Source organism: Podarcis muralis, chromosome 14, assembly GCF_964188315.1.
Source record: "Podarcis muralis chromosome 14, rPodMur119.hap1.1, whole genome shotgun sequence".
NCBI lineage: Eukaryota > Metazoa > Chordata > Lepidosauria > Squamata > Lacertidae > Podarcis > Podarcis muralis.
The window spans coordinates 26,227,914-26,234,859 of record NC_135668.1 but is presented as its reverse complement, the minus strand read 5'-3'; positions in this window follow the sequence as shown (position 1 = coordinate 26,234,859).

Genomic DNA, 6,946 nt, shown 5'->3' with positions numbered 1-6,946 from the left:
GGGGCTGCTGAGTAGCTGAGCTCACATGTCTATGAATTTCTGAAGTTTTCCCTGTGAGCCAGTACATAGATACATTTATCAGTGAATTGTTACATTTGGTATCATGCAGCAAAGGCCCTTTTAATAGGAAGAAACTGTGGTGAAGTGTTTTCTGGGGACAAATCACAAAAGTCACAAAAGTGATTGTGCTGATTTTGGTAGTGGGCTGCATGTGCATGATATCTGCTGGAGGGGCAACCCCCCCCCAACCTATACATAAATTTCTGCAACATCTCCTTGAAATCCACCTCAGCAAACCTCTCTCACGATTTTAGAGCAGCCCCTACAAATCTAACTGCTCTGTTATATATTTATAGGCATTAGGCAGTAAGAAATGCCAGCTTTGTTCTACTGATTTTTATTTTTTTTAATCTAGAGCCGTATTATTTATGTACAAATTATTATTATGTACAAACACAGCCAAACACCCTCAAGGCAGTTACAGCTGGTGATTTAAAACCGCCATCAACTGTTGAGGAATGTCCGGGCAAAAATGTAAATAAGTTATTTATAAGCAGAAGGTGGCTTGTTTTATCGTATATCAATTATAAATGCATGAAGTATAATTTATAATCGTCTTCTTCCTTAGCAGGCCTCCAGACTGCCACCAATTCAGGTGTCATTCAACCTGTTATTCAGTTGCACGATTAAAATTGATTCGGCACCAACGCTCCCCCCCCCCCCAGTGAAAAGGAGCTGCATGCATTCCAGAGAGGTTTTCGAAAATGGCTGCTCTCTGAGACACCAAGCAAAATGTGGCCCAGCTGCTGCTGGGAGGGTGGAGGAGATTTCTCTGCCCTTGCTTTCCACTAGGTGGAAGCACCTCCTTCTCCTGAAGGGCGTTCCCTGCTGCAGCATGCCTGCCCAGGCCGCAGTGCCATGGTTGCTATAGCAACATGCCTGGGGGGGTTACGTCATCTCCAAGGCAGGAAAGGCAAGGAGCGCAGGGCCGCATTCTCCAACAAAAGGGGTGCTGGAGCAGAATGGAGCAGTCATTTATCTGGATTGGACTTCATAAACGCATTATTCTGCCTACTGAATACATGTGCTCCTAGGTTGTCCCTACTGATGAGAGACGGTTCTTAATTTTCGGTACCCGATCTCCTGGTTACGTCCTTCTCTTTAGCTCCAGACTGTCGGAATTTTGCAGTGGGGGATGGGGAACTCAAGTGCTCACCAGACATTTAAAGGTAAAGGTAAAGGTACCCCTGCCCGTACGGGCCAGTCTTGCCAGACTCTAGGGTTGTGCGCTCATCTCACTCTATAGGCTGGGAGCCAGCACTGTCCGCAGACACTTCCGGGTCACGTGGCCAGCGTGACAAGCTGCATCTGGCGAGCCAGCGCAGCACACGGAACGCCGTTTACCTTCCCGCTGGTAAGCGGTCCCTATTTATCTACTTGCACCTGGAGGTGCTTTCGAACTGCTAGGTTGGCAGGCGCTGGGACCGAGTAGCGGGAGCGCACCCCGCCACGGGGATTCGAACTACCAACCTTTTGATCGGCAAGCCCTAGGCGCTGAGGTTTTACCCACAGCGCCACCCGTGTCCCCTACCAGACATTTAGGTTTGTGCAATTAAAGCAGATGAAAGAGATCCGTCGAGCTGACCCACCCAACAAATCCACTTTAAAAAAGCAAACACATACCGTGGACTTTTTGCGGTTAATAAAATGGAGGGGGGAGTGGAGAGATGCACTGAAGGATGAAGGAATGCTTAGCAGGAAGATGTGAAGCTCCCACATCAAACTAACCTCTGCATAAAACTTTGTGCAAGCAAATCAGGATGAACACTCAGATCAAATGGGTCCCTCGAAGGAGCCTCCTCTTTATTTTTCCTGTAACACGAGGCTGCATTGTTAAAATAATGTTGCAGGCTGTTGGGGTGCAGGGAGGGCTGTAGCCAGTGTGGTGTAGTGGTTAACAGCTGTAGACTCGTAATCTGGGGAACCGGGTTCGCGTCTCCGCTCCTCCACATGCAGCTGCTGGGTGACCTTGGGCTAGTCACACTTCTCTGAAGTCTCTCAGCCCCACTCACCTCACAGAGTGTTTGTTGTGGGGGAAGAAGGGAAAGGAGAATGTTAGCCGCTTTGAGACTCCTTCGGGTAGTGATAAAGCGGGATATCAAATCCAAACTCTTCTTCTTCTTGTAGCTTCAGTGGTGGGACATCTGCTTTGCATGCAACATGTCCCCGTTTCAATCTCCAGCGTCTCTAGGTAGAGCTGGGAGATATCCCTCTGAAGTAGATCTGTGAAGCTCAAAGTCTGCCTCCTCCTGCCTTAATAGATGGATTTTTTAATCAACTTCCCAGGCATCATCATCTTGGGGCAGATGGGGCTCCTGGGAGCATAGCCCATCTAGGAGAAGGAAAACTCTGATCTTAAACCACCGCTGCCTTGTGGGATACCTTCGGTAGAAGAAAAGGCTAAGGAGTAAACCCTACACAAATACAACCTTAAGATGTTTGGGTGGCACCTTGTACACCTTTATGCCATTCCTGCAGCCAAGCTGGTGCCAAAAGCATTGCTCTGCTTTTCTCTGGACCACATCCGTGAGGCCGAGAAGAGGGTCTTGTTGTCTGAGCAGCCCTGGACCTCCATAAACACTGCCCAGGCTTGCTTTGCACACTTTGGTGCTGCCAAACAGCTGTTTGACTTCACCATTGTCTCTTGAGATAGATGGATGCCAACAATAACCCAAACCCCATCAATTAATTGGGCATCATATTATTATTTTTTAAATAATTAATTTTTTTTAACTCTTAAAGAAGCCAGTGATAGACATCCTCTAAGGAAGGAAACATCCCAGATTCTATTCTCATACTCTCAAAGCAAAGTTTGCTGAGACTGATCCAAAAACCAGCTAAAAACAGGTTTTTGCTTTCTTCCTTTCAAAATGTTTGTGTCTTGGGGAACTTCCAGACTGTCACTATCAGGGGATGGGATTCCTCGCATAGCAGAATATTCAAGTTGCCCAGTTTTAGTTGACTGGGAGGTCTTGCTCAACAAACCAACAGCAAACTGGGAAATCAGGATGAACGCTCAATAAACAGGTCATTTGGAAGCAACCAAGGTTTGCGGAGACATTAGATGCTATCATCTATTTGTTGACTGGGCATCCTGATTCCTTTTGCAGGAAGATTAGACAACATTGTTTCAAGCACTTCCCCAACAATTTCCTAATCTCAAACAGTTTGATCTTTTATTTTGGAAGGGTGTGTGTGGATTTGTTCCGCAAGAGCACCAGGTCTGCTTCAGTTGTGCAATCTGAGTTTGTCAATATGCAGTTGAATGCCAACAGTTTGGAGGAGCCCAAAGGCACAGTAGCTCTGTCAGAAGAAAAAGGCAACAAATGCCAATGCTTTATAGTCTGGAATGGCAAGAGCCAGGCTGGATGTTTCATTACTCATGCTTTTTTAAAATCCAGAATCCAGTTAATCATGCTTAAGATGGTCCCTTTAATTTGAAGGGAAAGCAGTCCCCGCACATGAACCCTCAATCTGGTTCAAGTGCATGTTCTGGTTCAGGGACTGCCAGCTGCTTTTCCTTCAGAATGAAAAACGCCCTGCCTGCCTGAGCATCCTTTGAAAGGGAGGAAGGGAGAATAACCACAGAGCATAACTTGGCCCCAATTGTGTAACACCAAGAAAGCAGAAAAGGCACAAGACGTAACTGACTGGTTTTGAGCAAGTTTTTGTGATTGCTGTGCAACCAGCAGCAATCATTTCTGCAATGGGGAAAAAAGAGGGCTAATTGACTTAAAACTGTAAACAGGTGAATATTTCAGCTATGACGCTTAGGCATGCCACTGCATTGATGCTTTATTAATATTGTGTTATTCTTCCCTATAAGCTCAAATGCTCAGAAGTTTAGAAGTACAGTGCTGTTGTCTGGGGAGGATGCTAGAAACTTGGAGAAGTTTGACTGATTGCTATCAATCCAGGCTACTCCAGTACAGTGGTACCTCGGGTTAAGTACTTAACCCGAAACTGTTCTTAACCTGAAGCACCACTTTAGCTAATGGGGCCTCCTGCTGCTGCCGTGCCGCCGGAGCACAATTTCTGTTCTCATCCTGAAGCAATAGGTACTATTTCTGGGTTAGCGGAGTCTGTAACCTGAAGCATATGTAACCTGAAGAGTATGTAACCCAAGGTACCACTGTATATGGAGCTGGAGCTGGGTGTGCATGCCCAATTGCTTAAGAATGTTTGGAATGTCTTGCCAGATCTGATCACGCTCTGTCTTATCTGGCACTCTGTGCAAGCAATCCCAGGAAGCAACGTGTGCAAAAGTCCCAGGTTTATTTTTTTTAAAAAAAGGTTTGTTTTCTAAGCACAGGAGCAGGGAAGCTGTGGACCTCCATATGCTGCTGGACTCGAACTCCTGACTCATTCCTGACCATGTTGGCTGGAGGAGCTGATGGGAGTTGGAGTCCCCATGCCAGAGGCTTGGAGACAGGGTTCTGTCTGAGACCCTGGAAACCCACTGCCAGTTGCTTCAAGATCAGGGCCTGAAACCTTGGACATAGAGGCCTCTCTGTCCATAGGCCAGCCCCCCCCCCAGCCTTGTTCTGCATCCTCCTCAAATGCTTTTTTCTGGGTGGGAGGTGTCTTGGAAGTGTGGTGATGCTTCTTGCATTCCCAGATGGAAGATGGAGAGATTGCCTGCGGGCAGGAAGAGACGAGGGGGTAGAAACCTATGACAACTGTCCAATGAGGAAAGGTTGCAGTATTGGGGAGGGGGTTAATTTAGGGGAAATGTGCGTAAGAGGAGACATGACAGAAGTTTGTAAAATTATGCATGGCATGGAGAGAGTGGGGAGAGAGATGTTTTTCTTTTCTTTTTTTTTAAATGATATTTATTAAAGTTTAACAATTACAGAAAAAAGAAAAGCAGACAATAAAAAGTTACAATACTTCAAAAATAAAAGAAAATACAATAAAAAACAACAATACAACAAAACAATAAAAAAGAAAAAAGAAAAACATTTAGAAACAAAAGCATTTTTTAAAAATCCATCCAGTATTTTCATATCTTTATCTTTCATTTACTTATTTCCTTGACTTCCTCACACCTCCCTTTTTTGTATTCTAATTCAATTAGTTGTTTCAGCAAGTCTTTTCCCTCTTTCTCAAATTTTGTTCCGTAATTTATCTAACGCAATTTTACACTTTGACCCATTAACAATCTATTTTTACTTAATTCTTTATGACATTTCTGCTAAAGCCATATAACTTCTTTCCAGCATCCTTCTAACATTCAGGGAGAGAGATGTTTTTCTCCCTCTCTCATAATGCTAGAATTTGGGGACATCCAGTGAAACTGATTGTTGGAAGATTCAGGACAGAGAAAAGAACATTCTTCCTGCAGAGTATCGTTAGACTGTGGAACTCACTCCCACATGAGGTGCTGATGACCACCAACTTGAATGGCTTTAAAAGAGGATATTGATGAAATGGATGTCCTGCTTGACCACTTCAGTACGGTAGCCTCATTAGCTTCTTTAGAGAAATAAAAGTTGTTTAGGGCAGATGCCGAAAAGGCAAGGAGCTGATGTGCCGCCCAGAAACTCCACTGCCACCCAGAATCCCAACTTCCGATGCTCAGCAGCCACCGTGATGCACGAAAGACTCCTGTGCCGCCCTACAGACCCCATGGCGCACAAATGAACTTGCTTCATGCAGTACATAATCTCTGGAACTTGCTCCCACAGGAGCTTCTGAATACAGCGGTACCTTGGGTTACAGACGCTTCAGGTTACAGACTCCGCTAACCCAGAAATAGTACCTCGGGTTAAGAACTTTGCTTCAGGATGAGAACAGAAATCGTGCTCCAGCGGCGCAGCAGCAGCAGGAGGCCCCATTAGCTAAAGTGGTGCCTCAGGTTAAGAACAGTTTCAGGTTAAGAACGGACCTCCGGAACGAATTAAGTACTTAACCCGAGGTACCACTGTACCAGTTGCTGGAATGGGAGAATGCTCTTGTGCTCAGGTCCCGCTTGCAAGTTTCCAGCAGGCATCTGGTTGGCCACTGTGAGAACAGGATGCAGGACTAAACGGGTCATTGGCCTGATGCAGCAAGCTCTTATGTTCTTAATAAAGGTCCATCTGGATGGGTTCTAAATGTTTGGGGGTGGGTGGATTGTTGCATTAGCAGCAGTAACATGGTAGCAAGGCAGAACAAAGGAAAGTAGAATAAATTCACCACTATTGCACTATTATTGCATCAAGAACATGCAGCAGAATACATCTGCAATAATGCACTATTCTGGAGGGCCTCCTGTTTATTAAGCCCTTTGCTGATCTTGCAGTTGTGTTTCACATTTTTATTGTAGCAAAAGAAACAGCCCAAATGTATTGTGGGGATCATCAAGGGAGCCTCTGTTCAGCTACGCAAAGTTTGCCATGCACCCAAAGGAAAAGATGCATGGGTTTTCTTGCAGAACAGTGTATGCAAAATGTTTTTCCGTGTTAGGAAACTTGAATAAGGGTGATGCTGGCCCTTTAAGGAAAAAGTCTGTAGTAAATTTCCACTCTCTTGCCTACGTGGCAGGAATCATTTGCAAGGCATGCTGCAGTGCATGATGGGAGGGGCCCAGGCCCAGGTCCCCTTTCGCCAGTTGCCTAGCAACGCCTTTTGGTATGCAGGCTGCGTGCCAGGTTCCTCCTGGGAGGTGCTCCTGGCGTCTGGTGTGGGCAAGGAAAACAGCAAAAAAGAAATCCATGATAGAGAGCTCTTTCCAGATAACATTCTTAAGCTTGGAAAAAGGGAAGGCTGCCATGAAACCTGTGTGAACTCCTTAGCTGCAGCAACGGAGTGTCTTCATTAGGCACTAAATAAATGTCACTAAATAAATGCCCCTAAAATGTCACAAAGTCGAGGAAATCTATGCTTGGGAAAGACAGAAAGAAAA